General features: G+C 47.5%; 1 long non-coding RNA gene across 1 annotated transcript; it reads right to left on the bottom strand.

Moving 5' to 3' along the window:
- Window positions 1–404: 404 nt before the first annotated feature.
- On the bottom strand, window positions 405–10,072 carry LOC148110219 (uncharacterized). Its single transcript, XR_015724161.1, has 2 exons — window positions 9,867–10,072; window positions 405–3,270 (listed from the first exon to the last, which is right to left on the bottom strand). It is a non-coding gene; the product is annotated as an uncharacterized LOC148110219 (long non-coding RNA).
- Between the last annotated feature and the right edge of the window lie 9,538 nt (window positions 10,073–19,610).

The raw sequence follows: 19,610 nt of genomic DNA, 5'->3' as shown, positions 1-19,610 counted from the left end.
CGTTATGGGATCGAGCCCCACATCAGGCTCCTCCGCTATGAGCCTGCTTCTTCCTCTCCCACTCCCCCTGCTTGTGTTCCCTCTCTCGCTGACTGTCTCTATCTCTGTCGAATAAATAAATAAAATCTTTAAAAAAATAAAATAAAATAAAATAAAATAAAATAAAATAAAATAAAATAAAATAAAATAAAATTGGTAGGACTATAAAAAAAATAAAAGAATGCTAAGGAGGTAAGCTTAACCTAGTAATGAGAATAAACCAGAAGAAAGGCTGCTAGGCCCCGGGCTCAGGATGTCCGTGTTTTTGCCGCTCTTGTGTTTATAGTTTGGCCTGTAAGCTCCCTGAGGACCCAAGCATCTTTTGCTTAGAATTGCGTGTCACTGGCCTGGCACAGACTACGAAGCCGTTTAAAAGTATGTATTTGTTGGCATATTGGCACCATAATACATTCACAATACATCATTGTGGGTTACAAAAGCAAGCAGTATGAACAATATGTATATATTTCCATAGAAAAAAAGCTGGAAAAGTATTAACATTGTTATAAATAGTCTTATCTTTGCATGATGTCATTGCAAGTTACTTTAATTTTTTTCCTTTTTTATTTCTACTCTGTAAATTTCTACATGTAACACACATTACTTGTATAATTTTAAAGTTCAAAATGTACATATAAATACATAACTATATTTTCAATACCTCGTTATGTTTGTTTTTTTAATTTCCCTTTGGATGATCACAGAAAACTGTAAAAGAGAGATGAGGGAAATAAAATGTAATTTCATATAAAAATGAAAATTTTGCAAAAACTGGCTTCTCGAAACAATAATGGAGGCTGGTTTGGTTCCCAGGCACTCACAGAGCACAGTTCAACCTGCGACCCTAACACACAGCAGGAATTAGGAAAGTCTTCATGCTCTCTACCTGCTACTTTGGATCAAGCTGAAAAGAACTCAAACACTCAAAATAGAGTCCTGCTCACCAAACCTCAGGACATATACACTTTGGATCATTACAGCGCCTTAAAGATCTTTTACAGTTTTAAAATGTCAAGGGCACATTATAACATTTTATAGAAATGTTTGTATGAAAGAACGCTAAGCTGTCTACATTTGAATAGTTATATTTCTGTGAAAACTCATTTTTTAAAGAAAGACCAAATTCAGACAATGTAAACACAGAAGTAAGTCCCTTATTTTAAAGCATTGCTTCGTTTTATGATTTTGGAAAAAAAAAGTGGAAGTAGTGAATGATGGTCCACCAGTAATTAAAATAATTTCTAAATTTCCTTGGGATTCCAGAAAATGATAAGCAAAAGATAATAAAGAAACACATGCTCATATACTATGCTGTTGTTAGGAACGTAAATAGACCCAAAGTTCCTGAAGCATGACTTGGAAATACATATGTCCAATTTTAAAAGTGTCATTGTCTTAGTTCTACCAAGTCTATTTTAAGAATTTCTTCCAGAAAGAACCAGAGATCCAGAGACATGTATCTCACTATCATTGGTGATGTGAAAAAAAATTAAAAGGAGTTACAAAATTGTCCAACAGGAAGAAATGAGTTGAAGGGATATACCAGGAGAACAGAATAATCAGGCAAGCATTCCAAACATCCCACGGAGGGGCGTTTGGGTGGCACAGTCGGTGAAACAATCGACTCTTGGACTCGGCTCAGGACGCATCTCAGGGTCCTGAGATCGAGCCCAGCTTGGGCTACCTCTGAGTGAGAAGTCTGCTTGAGTTTCTCTCTCCCTCTCCCTCTGCCCTTCCCCCTGCTTGCTCTCTCTCTCTCAAATAAATAAATAAATCTTTAAAAAAAATCCTACGGAATTGTATTTAGTGTGAGGGGAAAAAAGTTTCGTTGGAACGTACAATTACTAGATTACCAAAAAGAACGTGCCTAGAATTACATTTATCTAAAAAGACCTTGAAGAGTGCAAACCAAAACCTTGACAAAGGTTGTTTCTAGGTCATGGAATTATGGGTAGTCTTAATTCCTGTACATTTCTTTTAACATCTAAAGTTTTGATAATTAACATATATTACTTTGAAGTTAACGACTATTCAAAATACATGGCAGGCAACATTGTGAGGCACTCTTCACTTTGGGTTCAGTTGAAGATAGAATTTGCCTCCGCCATACGCAAGTTGTTTTGACCACATCTGCAAACATACTCACTCCTCTTCCACTGCCCCCCGCCAGCCATGATGTATAGACACATTTCTCAGTGCAATCCTGGTTCCTGGCACTAAATGCACGTGCACGCATGCATGCTCACACGCACAGGCATGCACACACATGCACGCGTGCACACCCACGCGGGGCCGGTTGCACTTGGCAGGAGGAGCAGTGCCCAGGCCCCCAGGAGGCCTCCTCCAGCCCCAGCCGGCCTCACTCTCTGTGGGCCCTTAAGCAGGGTATGCCCCTTCTCTGCGCCTCAATGTCATCTAATAAAGAAGTGAACTGGACTAGAATGTCTCCAGCGGCCCTCTGTGCCGGTGGTATTTTATTCCAGGGAAAAACCTAGATCAGAGGAAGATTTCTAAGGGGAAGGAAAAGAAATCTCCTTAGCGATTCTGTCCACAACCTTTGGGCCTCTTTTCCTCTTTGGATTTGACATGGAAAAGGAGCTCGTGAAGCCCCAGTTTGCAGACTTGGGGATGTGACAGGGACTGTTTTGGAAAGCTAGCTCTCAGAAGAAATGGGAAGAATGAAAAGGGTTTATAAGCACGGGCTAAAGCGTCAGGAAGGTTAGGACATGCCGTGGGCTGGGCGACAGGATCTTACTTCCAGCAGGGCCCCAGGTGGGCACACTCTGGACCCGTGAGGCCAGGTGCCGTGGGGCTCAGTAAAGTCTGTGCAAGGAGGGGGGTTGCTGTGCTGGGGCTGGGGCGCTGGCTCTCGGCTGACTCCCCTGTTTCCACGCTGGCCGGCTTGGCTCTGGGCCTCATCTCAAGTCCCTAGTATGCCATGAGAATGGGAAGGATCTCCCTTTCTAGAGCCTCAGGTCCCTCATCTGTGAAATGAAAGTTTGGACTAGACCAATTCGGAAGTCCTCCCCCCAAGTCTGGTGCTGAATAAAAGCCTTGCATTTGACCATGATAAACCCTCTCGTGGTTTGGCTTATGCAGAATCGGCAGAGTACTGACACCGGACATGAACGATGCATTGACCGGTCCGAGGGTTCGCTCTTCTTATGTGAATGCCGGAACCCTCCAAGTTGCAGAAAGCTTCCAGAGCTTCAACTCCCTTCCTTCTGTGTCCTAGAAGAGTAATAGAGGCATTTGATGTAACTAGTGTAGTAATTCATTTCTGCTCCTTACCATTTTCCCCACATATTTCTATTTTCTCTCCCTTTCTTTCCTACTTTCTTTATTTCTTCTTCTTCTTCTTTAATTTTTGGTGTGTCATACATACGATACAGGTCGTAAATTTCCCTGTGTCTCTTCTGGATAGGGGACCAGGCAACACCCAATGTCATATTGAACAATAGCCTCTACTGCCCGAGATACTCTGATTTGAAATCCAAACTTGAATTTTTATTCTAGTTTGACATCTAGACATTGACAATCACACTGAAAATTAAATGTGGGTCCCAGTCCATGTTTACTACATGGACAAAGGAAAGTTTTGAGGTCACATTTTATCGTTACATATAAAGAGTGAAGTGTTAAACACTAATTGTATGCCTGGCACCTGTGTGGGACTTCTTCCCTCTGGCCAGGCTCAGCCCTCCAGTCCTCGGGTAGAGACGGCTCCACCCCGGGTGAGGCATCAGCCTGGGCTGGGGAGAAAAGCAGGCTCTTCTGGTGGTGAACTGCGTTGCCAGTATTTACTGCTCCCAGAGAGCATGCCAATGGCTTTCGGGTGACACATAATTTGGTAAGTAATTAGGTCTCTTGTCCACTAACAAGACCTTGACTGTGGACCCTTCATAGTCTTCCCTTCCAGTCTGCGAAGGATGGCATGCAAGGATCCTAGACTCCAAAGCTTCCATTTTCGTCAACCTTCCAGCAACTTTGTAGGAAAGTCATTTTCTCCTCAGATGAAGTAGGCGGGTCGTTCATTCATTCATTCATTCTGGCACCAGGGTTTGGGAGAAGGTGGGGATTTGCTCGTTGAAGAGCTCACCACGCAGCGGGGAAGAGAGCTAGCCCTGGACCAGGCTGCCTGGCTGTATGAGTCCTGGGGCTTTCTCTTCCTAGCTGGGACAGCATGGGCACATCACGTCACTATTCTGTGTCTGCTCGCCTTGTCCCTAAAATGGAAATAATGATAACAATCCAAACCTCCTCAGGTTGTTGTAAGGATTAAGTGAGTGCTCAAAGTAGTGCCTGGCACGAAGTAAGCATGCGACCCATGTCAGCTCTCCGTTAATGAGAGCGAGAGACCTGTCAATCATTAAAGCACAGCAAAGTGCACTCTGTGCTTTACTAGAAGGGCACAGCTGGGGAATGATTGATTCTGGGGATTCACAGAAGACGCCTCATCAGTTAGGGCTCCGGGAGAGGGGCAGCACCACCTGTGATACAGAATCAGAGAGTTAGCACCAGGGCTCAAGGCTCACAAGTGCAGGGACTGGCTGTTGCGTCCCCTTGGTTGCTGGACGTGGAGTCAGCAGGGCAGACACTAGGGAAGGAGGAAAGCGCACAACGTGGGGAAAGCAGTGACAGACTGCTACCGGCGAAGACAAAGCAGAGCCCGTTCCTGCCTCTCGCTGCCTCCAGGCGATGATGTGAATGAGCTGTAAGGCACACCGACCTTCCCATGATGCTCCGCAGCTTCGTCCATGGTTCGGAGGAGCTGCAAGAGGAGGTCTCGTGTGACCTGGAGACGCTGAGGGCTCAGCTGCTGCCCCATCGCAACAGGTGAGCTGGCAGATCAGGGACAACACGTGTGACAGTGCAGGGCACAGTGCCCCGCACCAACCCACTGAATATTAAAACCTGGTAACTACACTTCTCTATTCCAAATGCTGTGCAAAATGTCGTTTGTGGCCACTGCTGCTGCGGAGCTAGGCAGGGAGGGGGAGTCCGGGAACCATAGTCCCAGCTTACCCAAATTGACCAGGAGCAAATCCATGGCAGCTCCGCAGAGAAAGTGATGGAATTGGGTCTGAAAGTGGTAGCACTTGCAACGAAGAGAAAGGAGAAGGATGTTCCAGGTCCAGGGACTGGTGTGCAGATCATGAATAGGTCTGGGGTATTTAGGGTGTTCATAGTGGCTGCAGGATACTGTTCTTCTTATGAGGCCACGGAATCAATCAGCCCAATATAACCACAAACCATGGTAGCTCGAGGAAGTGAAGATCTATCTATCCACTGGGCCATAATTTTTCCTGAAACAAAGACTCACTTTTTTGCATCCAGACTAATGTCTTTCCCACCACCAAGGCACTTAGACAGTGGCACCGAAGGGGTCATTGAACCTGGAGCCAGGAGACTGCCTGTTAGTACCCCCCTGCTCCCCATTCTCAATGGGGGCCTTGGATAACACTTTTACCTTCTGGAAGCTCCTCTCTAAAAGGAGAGATGTGAACTGAAGTCATAGCCCAATCTCGAGAGTTATATCAGAACTTAACATTTTCTAGCAATCACCAGGAGATGAAAGGGCCACAGGAATTTTCATTCCAGTGAAAGCAAAACAGAAAACGCAGGGCCCCTTGCCATATCATCTGACCTCGATCTCTCAGTCCTGGAGGCAGGCGCTGGACCATGCAGCCTCCCGTGGTTGTTCCTGGGGTGTAGGCCTGGGCTGAGCGAGGTGTTCCAGGCCAAGTTAAGGCTCGGTTGTGTTTGTCTTGGTAGCACTCGCCTTGCACTGTATCAGGAGCATTCGAGCCTATGGACGCTCGATAAGATCGGATGAATGAACTTGTGAGATCTGGTCCTGAATGCTCCATAGGTTTGGCATTGGTGTTTGGGCCACTCTAGGGAGACACTATATAGACTTGTAGGGGAGACTCTGAATCAGAAACAGGGTCCTCAAATCCCCTTGAATCTTGTCCTCTATCCTGGGAGGATTACAGGGTTGAATCATGAGGGAGGATGTCAGGACACTGCCTGTTTGAGGTAACGTGAATTCTAAACTAAGAACAGCCACCCAATCTTTAATTCTATGGATATATTAATAAATATTTCTGACTGGACCATTTCTAGATGTAGTTACACCCTCTCTCCAAAATTATTGGGGAAAGTCAGACTGATGCCTTGCATTTCTTGCCTTACATTTGTCAAAGATGTTCAGATGTTGGAGCCCAGAGAAGCCATAGAATGGTTCTTTGTGAAACACAATAAAATCTTGATAGATTTAATCTCCCTCTCTTATGGACAAGTAATTTTGGTAACAAATAATATGGCTGTGATTTATGTTCACGACTTGGGAATTTGGAAAATGAGGGCTTTGGAATCTTCGAATGTGGGCTTTACTTCTTAATAGTTATGTGTATGCCAGACAAGTTATTTCATATCTGAGCCTCAGGGCCTTCTGTAAAAGGGGCATGATAATACCGATTGTTTAAAAATCTTAAATAAGATGGCATACATTCAATAGCATTTATTTTCCTTACTATACCTCATAAAACAAACATGATAAAGACATATTCCTAAGTTCTCCTATTGTTATTTGTCTGTTATTAGTCTCTTTGTTATGTTATACACTTGCCCTTGAAAGCAGGTAAGTGAAGAGCTTGAAAAAAAAAAAAGTCATGGAAAAAAAGAAAAATGAACTTCGTATTTTTGCAAATTGCAAAAATTGCAAAAAGACACTGTATTTCTGTTTTGGAGGCAGAACCCATTCATCCCTGTCGTTTGCGAATGCTGGGGATATGCAATTGTAACCATCAGTTTCTGACTTCACACAGTCATGTTTGCTAGACCCACAGACCATCAGAGCTAAATGTTCTTAGAGGTCGTCCAGCAAAGCCCTTCCATGAATGGGGAAAATGAGACGCAGAAAGGGAAATGAGTTGCCCAAGATCTCTCACGTGGGTAGAGACAGTGTAAGGACTGGAATTTATGTCTTCTGATTCCTCATCCTGTAACAGCATGTTGCCTCAGAGCCTTCGCTGATTTATCATGTAATCTTGGAAAAGTCCCTTGTTTTCTGTGTACCGGTTTTTCCGTGAAGATGGCAGGGATAACTCACAATCCATACCTCATGGAGGTGCCTGTGGATGAGTCAGACCCAGGCTGCAATGAGCGTTCAGCTCTCTGGAGTTGGGCACAGACCATCATTATTCATAAAAGATACCCGAGTGTTAGAGAGGAAGCTGCTTTGTACTAGTCAGATGGAGGGACCCTCCTTCACGGGGCTGGGAGAATCAATGGTCGTAGTCCGTTAAGGTGCTGAGTGATCTCAGATAAGTCGGTTGCCCTCTCTCAGCCCTAGCATACTCATCTGTAAACCGAGGGATATGGTCCAGAGTGTCACTAAGCTTCCCTTATGCTCTAACAGTGTGACATTCCATCAGTTACTTCAACGTAAGACCCAGTCATAGGCTGACTAACCACACGTCCCAATGACAGGGACCCACACCAACTTAGAATCACTAGCTAGAAAGTCCAAAAAGCTAAGGACAATGAAACTAAAGTAGTAAAGGAATATAGATTTTCTTTTAGGCATTGCTTTTCTGGTCTATAATCATAACTATCTAAGGATAACTAAGTTCTCTTAACCTGGAAAAAGATTTCCAACCAACGTTCCAGAAGTATTCCGGGTTTCCTCACGGTAATCCTCTTTCCACAGACTCGATCTATGGACATGTGTTGACTATTGACAAGCAGTGAGGAAAAGCCAGGGTAAGTGGATCCAGGCCAGGATTAAGACCACGTGTTTGTCTTTATCCAATCTTTCTTCCAGGATGAAAGGCAGTATGGCGGAGAGCTGTGAGCTCTGGCGGGGAGCTGGGGGGCCTGGCACTGGCTGGCTTCTTAGCCTTGGCCTTGCTAACACTTTGAGCCTCCGTTTTCTCCTCTGCAAGAGAGAGGGGTTAGGTCAGATGCTTGTTAAAGGACATGTAAGGGCTAATGTTCTACGACTTGGCTTACTTGGGGTTTCCGAGCAGGGTCCTGGAAGCAGGCATCCTTGGCCAGGTTTTGTCTCACAGCCGGCAGACCCCCAAGTCTTTTCCCTCCAGGGTTCCAGCACAGGGATAACACTTAGTCCATTTGTAACTGAAATCTGTTTCCTCGCAAAGAGTATTTGTGTTCCAATAATTTTTTAAAAACTTACACTAAGTAAAGTCAAAAGCCTTCCTCAACTGGCTGCCATTAAAAATGTATTAACGGTAGGGGGCAGGGGTAGAGGGGAGCTGGAAGAAGAGGACTGGGCTTTCCCTTGAAATCCTGGAAGGCACAAGCAGCCATAACTGATACCCTGGAACTGCTGAGTTGATAATGCCCTTAATGACATCTCTCTGTAACCTCCTTTTAATATGTTCCGCAAGCAGTCTTTCATCTGTGAAGACGGGCACAAGTTGATATATTCATATGGACTTCTTTTAAAAATAAGCCTGATGAGTTCACTCTAAGTTTAGAAGCCTGGGGAATTAATCTGTGCACAAAAGAGTTAACATTTCACTGGTCTGAGGCTTTGCAACAGGCAAGCCCCAGCGGAACTTTTGCGAAGCGAACACACAAACAAAGGTGGGCAAAGTTCTGCAGGCTCCGAAGCTTGTTTTGGAAAAGAACTGCAAAAGTTCAGGTGGTTTTGCTGCATGTTATCTGATGATTCAGGCTGAGGATGGGAGAACGCAGACGCATTCATGGAGCCGACCAAACATGACCTGTGTTCTTGCTTTGCCGTGGTTACCTTTGCTTTTAAGCTTCTGTGTGCTTGGAGGAGAAATCTAGTCCACGTGTTTTGCATCCTTTGCACGTGAACACACGGAGGTGCGGGTTGGTAAGAGAGTGGTACAGATGGGCAGGTGGCTGCTAAAGGGTAGGGAAACCCTCCAAGTAGAAATGCAGCCAACAGTGGAGATCAGTCGCTTCCCCAAGTACAGGCAGAGAATGAGGCATGAAAGTAGGGAGCACAGGAAGGACAAACAAACAAGCGACAGGATAGGACATAGTCTGGGACCTCGTATAGAGAGAGGAGGGCAGTACAGAAACCCCGTTATCGGAAATTAGAAGGCTGGGGCTGGAATGTCTTCCACAGCTCTAGCCTTAGTTTTCTCACCTGTAAAGTGGACATTTGGATCAATAATTCCTATTCCCTGTGGTTGTGTTTATCAAAGTTTATGGGGCTGGGCTTGGCACAAAAGAGGCACTGAATAAATATTTATTGCTTTTTAATGTTTAAGTTCAATGCAAATTCTGTTTCCTTTATGTGTTCCCCAAACTGGTTTACCCTGTCTCCCACCCACAAACCCTAATTGTCACCATGAGAGCAGAAAGAAGCACACTCTCTCGCTGGAAAACAGTACAAATTGGCTCACATATTTTTTTCACACCAGACAGCATGATTTCAAAATGCTCAAAAAAACCAGAGCCAAAGTAAATTCTCTCTCTGCACCTCCTCCCCCACTCACCCCACACGCCCATGAACTTTTAAACCTTGGAAATCAGACAAGAGAGAGAGGGGGAAAAAACGAAAAAGAAAAAGCCCAGCCTTCCATTGCTTCACATCGTATATATATCGAGTTCACTTCACAAACACAAGGTGCACCGTCAGAAGTGCCTTGGGCAAAGTTTGTACTCTGCTTGAATTTGAACTTTTGTTTACCAAGGTAATAAACCGGTCCTCTGGTGCTCCAGGTGTAAAGCTATTATGAAAAGGCATATTTGTATTTTACCCCACCTCAGACGGACGGTATGTGGGACATCCTGCACTGTAAGAGCTGCCGGGATTTACTTACAGAGAGAGGCGCTCAAGCACGGGAGGAGTGCCGGCAGGCTGGGCAAGGCCCAGCCCCTGCGAAGATCTGGCCACCTAGCCTTCTCGTCCTGTTCGTCCACCTGCCCCTTCCTACCCCCGCGCTGGCCCTCTTCGTGTTGGCCGAGAGCCCGGCCTGCAGGCCACCTTCCTGGGGCCTCTGCCATCTCTAGTGAGACAAGATTTGTCTCTTTGGTATCTTGTCCTAAGTTTCCCAACCAACCCATTGCGGACACATTTTGTACAGCCAGAGGACAGCGGTCACATGCAGCAGCTGCAGAAACTTCTGGTCCAATCCTGCAACTCAAAATCTCCCTGGTGTTTCTTCCCCCTCCTTCCCCCTGGCTGTCACACCCTGATGGGTTATCTGTGGCCTGGGATGGCTGGGAGGAAACTTTCACCCAAATTTTTGACTGAGCTAAATGGCCTGGAACCCACTGTAAATCGTCTCCTGAAATCTTGGCACAGGAAGGAGGAAAGAATATATGGAAAAGGGCCGACTCAGAACGCCAGAGCTGTTAGCCTGGGCAAGTGGGAGAGCTGCTGAGGGCTTGCTGCAATGTTGCCTCCAGGCACGTCGGGCCGACCACCCAGAACCTTGCTCTGAGGCACAACCAGCAGCATGGCGGTCCCTGCCAACCCCAGCTGGAGAACACAGGTAACCGTCTTGCTCCTCGGGTCCGCGGCTGGAACTGGGGGCCTCCCTTTTATCCTCTGGGAGCTCATGCCAATTTCTTTGGAACTGCCAGTTCCTGTGTTTCCCCAGCCCCTACTACGTGCAGAAGATTGAGCCAGGGGCTAGCACGTTGCCAGCATTCCATAAATATTTTTGGAACAATGAATTAATTTCAGCTTCCTTGCTTGAAAAAGTAAGATCTGGAGCAAGATAATTAACCGCTGTGAGCTCAGATTCATCTTCTGGAAAGTGGGACTCGTAAGAGTCATTTTTGTTTTTAGAGTCAGTGTAAGGACCAAGTGGAGAGCCCTTGGTAAACTCAGAAGAGCCGCACAAATGTCGGGACCTGTGGCGATGTTGAACTACTCCTAGAAGTTGCACTTCTAGATGGGGCTATGCCCCTCTTGGCTTCCTCACGTCGCCTAGAAACTCAGAGCAACACACACCCCTTGAGCATCTACTAAGGTCCAGGTCCAGTGAAAGTCATCGAAAGTATGTAGATGAACGTAATGCCTCCCTTTCCTCCGACAGCTTGGTGGGGCAGGAGGCAGGGTAAGAAAAAGACCCTGCGTCACTGAATGCATAATTATTGCGTGTCTCACATTCAGGTGCTTCCGTAACTATTAAGGGCCACTTGTGGACCAGGCATGGAGAATTCTTTGTCGTTGGGCACTGTTTTAGTTCGGGTAGGCTAATGTAATGATTCCACACCAAACACATTAATTTCTTGTTCTCCAGCAGAGGCTACGGCAAACAGTGCAAGGTCCCAAGGTGAGGCTTTCTGGCATGTGGAGAACAGAGCAAAGGCCAGTGTGGTGGGGGTGTTGTGAAGAAGGGGAGAACTTTGGAGAACGCAGACAGAGAAGTTAGGGATGGGCCAGATCACGTAAGATCTCAGACGCCAGGGAAAGAATTTGGATTTTAAACAATAAACTGTGTTTCAAGGTTCATGGGGACCGATGCGGAAAGGGGATGTCTTGGGCTAATATATTCATCTGCAAATGCAGTCACCTACTGACTGTTCTCTCCCAGCTCTGCTCTGTGCTGCGGGAGGGCTGACCCTTGCATAGCCCAAGCTCCCCGGGCAGCTAGCTTCTGTCTGGGAACAGCCAGTGGAGGCCTTGGCAGGAGATTCGAAGTCAGGAGAAAGGGGGATACAGGGTATCTCTCTCCCCCTTTCTGCCTCAGAAGCATCTACACCAGGTGTCTGTCCGCCCATGACCCCAGCTCCTGCTGGATTGGCCCACCGTGGTCCAGCTTCCGCTGGGTGGCCCTGACCTCCGCACTCCGGTAATATGGCCTCCTCTCTGTGTCCCTCCGGCCCAGCCTAGTAGCAACCCCCTGCTGTTGCTGATAGATAGACTGACTTTTCAACTTCTTCGATCACCTCTATAGCCGGTGACCTGCATTCGGTTCCCTGTGTTTAGACTCAGGGCTTGTCTCCCTGGTGGGACCCCCATGATTGATACACCATACAAACCACATGCTGTGGGAATGTTCCCTTGGCATCCGGCACCAGGCCTGGCACATGGCAAGTCCACAGTGACTGTCTCGGTTTCCCACTGCTGTGTACTAACACAGATATTATCATTCTAGAGGTCAGAAGTCTGAAGCGGCCTCACGGAGCTAATATCAAGGAAGCTCTAGGGAAGCATCCATTTTCTTGCCTTTTTCAGACTTCCCGGCCCATGTTCCTTGGTTCATAGCCCTGTCCTACATCTTCATAACCAGCAATGGCAGGTCGAGTCTTTCTCTTGATGCCACCACTCTGGTCCTGATGCTTTGGCCTCCCTCTTGCCAGTTGGGGACCTTGGTGATTCCATTGTGGCTGCATGGATCGTCCTGGAGAGTCTCTATGTTTTAAGTCTGCCAGCTTCATTCCATCTGCAACTGTAATCCCCCCCCTTGCTGTGTAATATAACACATTCACAGGTCCTGGGTATTAGTATGTGGCTATCTTGGGGGAGCCATTACTCGGCCTGCTGCAGTGACTGAGCCAAGACAGAGCATGGGGAGGCCGATTATGGAGGTTTGCTCAAGGGGATAGTACCCTGCTGCCTTATACTGCACACGGTGAGGACTCAATGCCCATGCACTGAATTAAACACGGAGACTGCAGCGCCCCAGGGAGAATATTTGCGTCCTCTGGTTCGGAGGGTCTCTCCAGAGATGCCAGAACCACAGCTCCCTGTTGGAAACCCCTCAGTGTGCTCTTGCCTGCCATGCTTGGGATGCGATGCTGGGACACAGCTCTTGCTCGTCTCTCACCCAGGATGGCACGTAGGTTTCTTGTTTTCCCAGAGAAAGGTTCATTTCAGAGAGGGGAGTGGGTGAAGGCAAACTGTTGGCTGCGGCACGTGAGGCCCATCAGTTCCAATTCGGGGACAACTGGAGTTGATGCAGGCGTTCCATCCAAATGTAATCAAACGCCTCCTGTTGCCAGACGACGTGTTATTCAGTGGGGGGTTGGCGGGGGGTGTTGTGAATCCGAGATGCCTTCTGTAACTTTCTCAGATGGGTACTGGGAGGAGAGGAAGGAGAGCAGATAGAAATTCACTTCACTGGTAAATAAACTTCCAAACTGTAGCCTGATTCCTGAAAAACTCTGGAAACTGCCTGCGGCGAAGAAGATCCACAATGAGATGGTGGGTGGTGCTTGCTCAGAGTAGGACGACTTGTGACAATGAAAGCCCGTGGGGCAGCACAGCGCACCAGATCGCAAGGAAAATCCTGGGAACAGCTCCTCCACTCCCTTGTATGTGGAGTGGGGAGGTGAGTTTGGAGAGGACAAAGTTTGGGTAAGCATAGAATGGTTCTCTCTATTTTGAGCTAGATTTTGTGAAAACGACTTTCTTTAAACTGCTTCATTGGAACTAGAATTCCCCCACCCACTCTTCCCACACCTCGCAGCCTAGTCCCCTGGGGCAGAACAAAGTCCTTGCCAGGTTGGGTCTGGGGAGGAGGAGAGGCCTGCCTTGAGGGATGTGGCCTCTGCTCTTCGTATCTTTCTTAGCTACGACAAGCCAGGCACACACAGACTCTGATGTCAAGTCTACATTCTTGTAAACCACTAGAGGCCACGGGGACCATCTCAGGAAATCTTTGGGACAGGAACCTGTTAAAGGATTGTATCTTGGTTGAGTACCTCCAACCACCTTTGTCAACGAAGAATGCTCTTTTTAAAGAGTTGCACTACCTAATTCTGGTGATGTACTGACGGAAGTAGTAAAATGTTGTCTTTTATCAGCACTGGGACGCTCCAGGAGGGACCATGTTTGGTTCCTGAGAACCTTGAATGATTAGGGCTGCTCACTCACTCAGAAAACTGCCCAGAGGTAGGCACAGGACTCCTCTGGAAGGAGGTATGAGGGATCTAGGGGAGAGCTGAGCGGTGGAAGGCAGGAGTGGGAGAGAGACTTCACTCCTTGCTCCTTTGTGCCTTTCGAGCTTTGTACCTTCTGCATGTGTTATTTATTCAAAAATAAGTAAAACATGTGAGATACACGGGACCGGACTGAGCTCAACTGCATAAGATCAGTCAAGTAGGACAAGGGAACAGTAAGGAAATGTGAGAGTACTTAACTCCTCAGGATGAGATGGTCTCTCTTATCTGTACCTTTGGACCTTTTCTGTATCTTCCTCAATGAACAATAACAATAGAGCTTTTCAATGATTTAAAAAGTTACATTTTGGGGGGCGCCTGGGTGGCTCAGTCAGTCGACCCTCTGCCTTGAGCTCAGGTCCTGATCCCAGGGTCCTGGGATGGAGTCCCACCTCGGGTTCCCTGCTCAGCGGGGAGTCCGCTTCTCCCTCTCCCTCTCCCTCTACGTGCCCGTGCTCTCCCTCCCTCTCTCTCTCTCTCTCAAATAAATACATAAAATCTTAAAAAAAAAAAAAAGACAATTTTTAACCAGCAGGGAGAACAGCATTTCCACATGCCCAGGCTGCAGTAATCTATAGATCATGCTAGAGCTGATAAGATAGGCCCCGCCCATAGGCCTTTTCCATTCCTCGTTTCTTTCCAGTGTGCCAGCCAGTGGGCCACGTTTCTAGGTTTGATTCGTGGATCTCTAGTTGTTCACTCAGTCATAGTGAAACACGGTGCACACACTACCCTCCGTGGCAGCCGGGTTTCGGTTCAGGTAACCTGGGTGTCACCGTGCTCCGCTCTGCCGTCACTCAGCACAGTGACTGCGGGCCGCCGGCTCTCCTCTGCGGCGTGCCCCCCACACGCTTGAGCACTTGCGGCCTGTGGCCCTGGGGTGCGGCGGGGGCGGAGGCGACTCGGAGCTGTTCCGCCCCCTGAGACACTCCGTCGGGGACAGGGACGGGGGAGCATATGTGGAGGTAGCTTTGATTGGAACCAGAACGGGGAGGGGGGGCGTGGCTCTGCAAGGTCCCACGCTGTGTTAGACGGTGCGACGAGGGAAGCCACCACGCGTGCTTCAGGGAGGAAACCTGCCTTTGTCGCCTGGGTCTGTCTCTGGTCTTCGCCACAGTCTGCAGTGGTGCGTGGGTCATGTCGTTCTCTCGGTGCTTTTTCTTGCCTGCTGTGGCCCGTTGAGCGCCGCAGCTCCGGAGAGATCCGAACCAAGGGCTGTGGAGCTGGGGGGCAGCCGAGGTTCATTCCGCTCTGGAGGCAGAGTTTGTAGACCAGCTAGCCTTGGAGCCCACTCGAGGGACCGGTGGCATTTAGGGAGCAGAGACAGAAGGGAGAGTAACTTCACAGAAAGAGTAGGGCCAAGGGGTGTGGGGGTGATGTGTTGGGGTGCACTTCTCTGAACTTCAGATTCCACATCTGCAAAGGGATGGCGACTACATCACCGACCTCAGAGGTCCGCCAGGCAGCATGTGGAAGGTCCGGCTAGCATTTGCACAGTCCCCCCTGGGTGCCCGCAGACACGCAGCTAGCCGGGAGCAGAGCCAGGACACACACTCCGGGCTCAGGAGTGAACTCTCCAAGCCACTATGGTGTACTACCCTCAAAGGACGAAGAAGCAGTCCACAAACCAAAGCATTTACCAGTGTGAGTTAAATTATTCCTTCTCACTGGTACCTGTCCCTTGGATCCTAGAGGTTTCTGATCTGAGATTCTAGGTTGTTTTTGAGCTTATTAAGAATCCTGGACAGTCATCAGCCTGTCGACCTGGTACTTCGTCTGCTTGTGGGGATGTTACTCTAGGTGTGAACTTCCCCACAACTGCAGAGTACCTTTCAAACCCTGTCCCCGGAGGGATCTGGCTTGGTGTGACACGCTGGGAGGGATGCCCACTCTAGCCTGACTAGGAGGGACCAGAGCTCCCTGACGCCCGCTCTGCGGAACCAGCCACCATTCAAAAGCCCCCTCATGGTTCTGAAGTTCTCCGTTGCTGCAGACGTGAGTCACCTGGGCATCTTCCAGGTTGACAGCCTGGTTGGAGAAGGAGCTAGCATAGGCTCAGTTACTTCTGGGTGTGTGAACAGCCAGATGGCACATTCTCACCTCGGCCTGATAGCATAATGCCTTTTTTGAGGAGGTCTTGCATTTTCACTGGAAAAAATGCTAACTCATGGCCCAGTAGATATTCAGCCTTAAAGCTGGTACTGTACTCCAGTATTCCTTGAGAATGTCCTCCCTTATTTATTTTCCTCACTGCTGTGGTGGGGACCTGCAATGTCACTCTCGCTGCTCTTGACGGAAAAATTATCCAGGAATAAAGTTCTTTTTCTGTGTTTTCTCAGGGAAAAAAAAAAATCTTTAGAGTGTTTTACATATTTGTCTTGTGCTGTTTTAGCCCACAGTGCTTTCACATACATTACTTTTAGTCCTCCTAACAACCTTTTGGGGGGGGGGGAGGTGGGGAGGATAGCAGGAAGATTCATGGAGGAGAGGTGTCACTTCCTTTGAATCCATTAGGACTCTGAGGCTCAGAGAGGTTAAGCAGTAGAATGAAGGTCACACAGCCAGCGAGTGATAATGCAGGGACACAGATGCCAGCTTGCTGCTTCCAGACTGCGTGCACTTCCAATTTTCCTGAATTCCCAGGGACGCCCCAACCCCAGGTCCTTAGGAGTGGAGGGAGCCATGGTGCCTGGTTTCCACACACTCCCAAGTCCATCATCAGCTACATTATTCTAAGGAGTCTGTCAGTTTGGGTTGGGAATGTGGCTCCGGGGCTATGGTTCCCAACAGAGGATGTTTTTGCCTCCAGGGAACAGTTGGCAATGTCTGTAGACACTTTGGATTGCTGCAGCTAGGGAGACGGAAGTGGATGCTACTGGCATCAGTGGGAAGAGATCAAAGGCGAAGAAAACATCTCCCGATGCACAGGACACCCTCTATAGCAAAGAAGCATTTAGCCCAAAATGTTAACTGTGCCACGGCTGGGAACCCTTGGGTTAAAGTAAAGGGGAAAACCTTCCCATTCCCAGATTCCCATGCACATGGAGAGCTTTTCAGAAATATTTCCTTTTTAAAAACAACTCTAGATGTTTTGCATGCATTTTTTTTCTCTCCTACCATAAGGAAGATCTGCCCAGTATGTCAGCACTGCAAGAGGAAACTGAGGCCCAGAGGAGGGAGGGGACCGCTCAGGACCGCCCAGCTAATATATGGTGGAGAAGAAACAGGCTCGTTCGGCCCCAAGTTGAACCCATTTTCTACTTGATCATGCTAAATTCCCTGCTCACTAGCTCTGCTTTAAGCCATTTTCTGACTCACTGATTCAACAAATGTTGCGATCTGAATATGCTCACCGACCCAGGCCTGCTTACAGCTTATTCTAACACAGAACAGTACAGTGTGAGAAGAACCTCATAGATTCTGCTTCAGTTCCCTCTGTGTCTTCAGACCCAGGGCCCTTGCACAGCTGCTGGGTGGAGGGGCTTTTCCTCTCTCGGTAGGAGACAGAAGGTCAAAGCTGGAAATGAAACTGACATGCCACCCAAGCACTCAGGTTTCCCTGCAGGAGGCACATTACTGAAAATACGTAAGTTTCTTGGAACTGAAATTTTTTTTTCATATTTGATTTTTCATAGCTCGTTCTGTTGGTTTTATGTTTGTTTTTTACTCAGGCAGTCAGTGAAACTGGGTCGGTCAGTGAAATTTCTAGCGCCTGGAGGTTTCACTTTCAGGGTCTGAAAGTTTAGGTTTGGGCTTTTAAAGCCTTCCCAAAGGCAGGGAGGGGGTGTAGCATTCTAGCCAAGAGTGAATTTAAAATTATATGAACACGGAGAATGCTTGGATAGTACTTATCGAGTAGGTTAGTTTCTACAAAATTTTGATTCAACATGTGTTCTGTATTAGACTTAGAGGTATAGCCCCAAGCTAGACCAGGACATGTCCTTCCCTCAGTTACTTACAGTCTGGCTGGTGAAGTAAGTCAGTAAATCACTCCCATCTTTTCCCCCCAAACACTCTTCATTCACTTTATCAGGGGCATAGCTCAAATTTTATTCTCAAATTTTAATATGCTTACCTTTTTTTCTTTGTCAAATTTCTACTCAGTCTTCAAGGGCGACATCAGATGCCAACTCATTAAAAAAAAAAAGAAACCCTCTTAGAAGATGAACATAGGGGAAGGGAAGGAAAAATAAGGTGAAAACAGGGAGGGAGACAAACCATAAGAGACTCTTAACTCTAGGAAACAAACTGAGGGTTGCTGGATGGGAGGGGGTGGAGGGATGGGGTAACTGGGGGATGGGCATTAAGAAGGGCACAGGATGGAAGGAGCACTGGGTGTTAGATGCAAATTATGAATCACTGACCTCTACCTCTGAAACTAATACTACACTATATGTTAATTAAGTTGGATTTAAATAAAGAGAGAGAGAGAGAGAGAGAGATCTCCCCCTGGGGAATCAGGATCTGCTTGTTAAGTATATCTTCAACCTCTCCTTTAAATGGCTATAAAACCATCAGCGTTCATCGTGCCTGCTTGTAGAGAAGCAGTGTAGGCTGCTTGTTATGAAGTACCTGTGCTCACATCTAAATTGTGTCATGTACTTGCCGGAGCCTTGGGCAGGTTACTTAGCCTCTGTCTGAGCCCAATTTCCTAGTCTGCTGTGCGGATGAAATGTCATAAAGCCCATGCGGTACGTGGCATATGGTAACTGCTCAGCACAGAGTGAGCCTGTGTTGGGCTCTAGGATCCGTGCTACAAAGCATCCCAACAACCAAGTGACATGGGCGCTTCTTCCCAGGAGCTCATAATAGAGGAAATATGCAGAAAGGTTCACAAAAACCTCTGCAGATGACAGACTACCCATGTGTTAGAACATTTGCCATAAGGAATATTTGAAAGCAGGTAAAAATTAATTCTGAGTGGGTAGATCTGATTCTCTGCAAGTTCTTGAAAAAAGTAGAATTTCGACTAGACCTTAAAAGAGGATAGGACCCTCCAGGTAAATCCCTGCAGGTGGGGGAGAAAGGGGAGGGGGGGACAAAGTGTATTGGGTATTCGCAGAAGAGGGAAAGAACAGAACGGCTTACCCAAAGGCAGTGAATGTGCAAGTACTGGGTATGGTCAAACTGCTGTGTACCTAAGAGAGGTTATGTCAGGGTGGGAGGAAGCGGGTTTGGGACTGGGATAGGACGGAATATGGGCTGATTAGCACAGTTAATTGGAAAGATAGATCCAAACACGTAAGGGCCTTAAGCGGCCAATATAAAGGTTTAGACTCCCCGCTGAGGGCAAAAAGGAGCCACCCAAGGTTTATGACTTAGAAGGAGCGCTTGAGTTAAGATCCCTGCCATCAAGGAGCTCACAGTCTGGTTGAGGAGAGAAAGTGGAGAATGAATGGTGAAAGGATGAGCTGAGTGAGATGCTAGAAGACACGCATAAGAGTGCTGTGAGATGCATAGAAGAGGGGAAAACTGAGGAGGAAGCTCTTACCCAGGGAAAGGAAGAAATCCAACCCTCTGAGCCCTTCTCCATCATGGCAGCCCAGCATCACATTGTCCTTATCCTTTGATCTTGTCTGCTTTCCTCTCTGGACTGTGAGCTCCTTAAGGGTCCAGGCACAGCGTCTACATTCAACAAGCCTTCAAAAGATGTTGATTAAAATGAAAGA

Source organism: Ursus americanus, chromosome 4, assembly GCF_024610735.1.
Source record: "Ursus americanus isolate L20-20 chromosome 4, mUrsAme1.1.p, whole genome shotgun sequence".
In the NCBI taxonomy this organism is placed as follows: domain Eukaryota; kingdom Metazoa; phylum Chordata; class Mammalia; order Carnivora; family Ursidae; genus Ursus; species Ursus americanus.
This window is presented reverse-complemented; position numbering and strand designations above follow the sequence as displayed.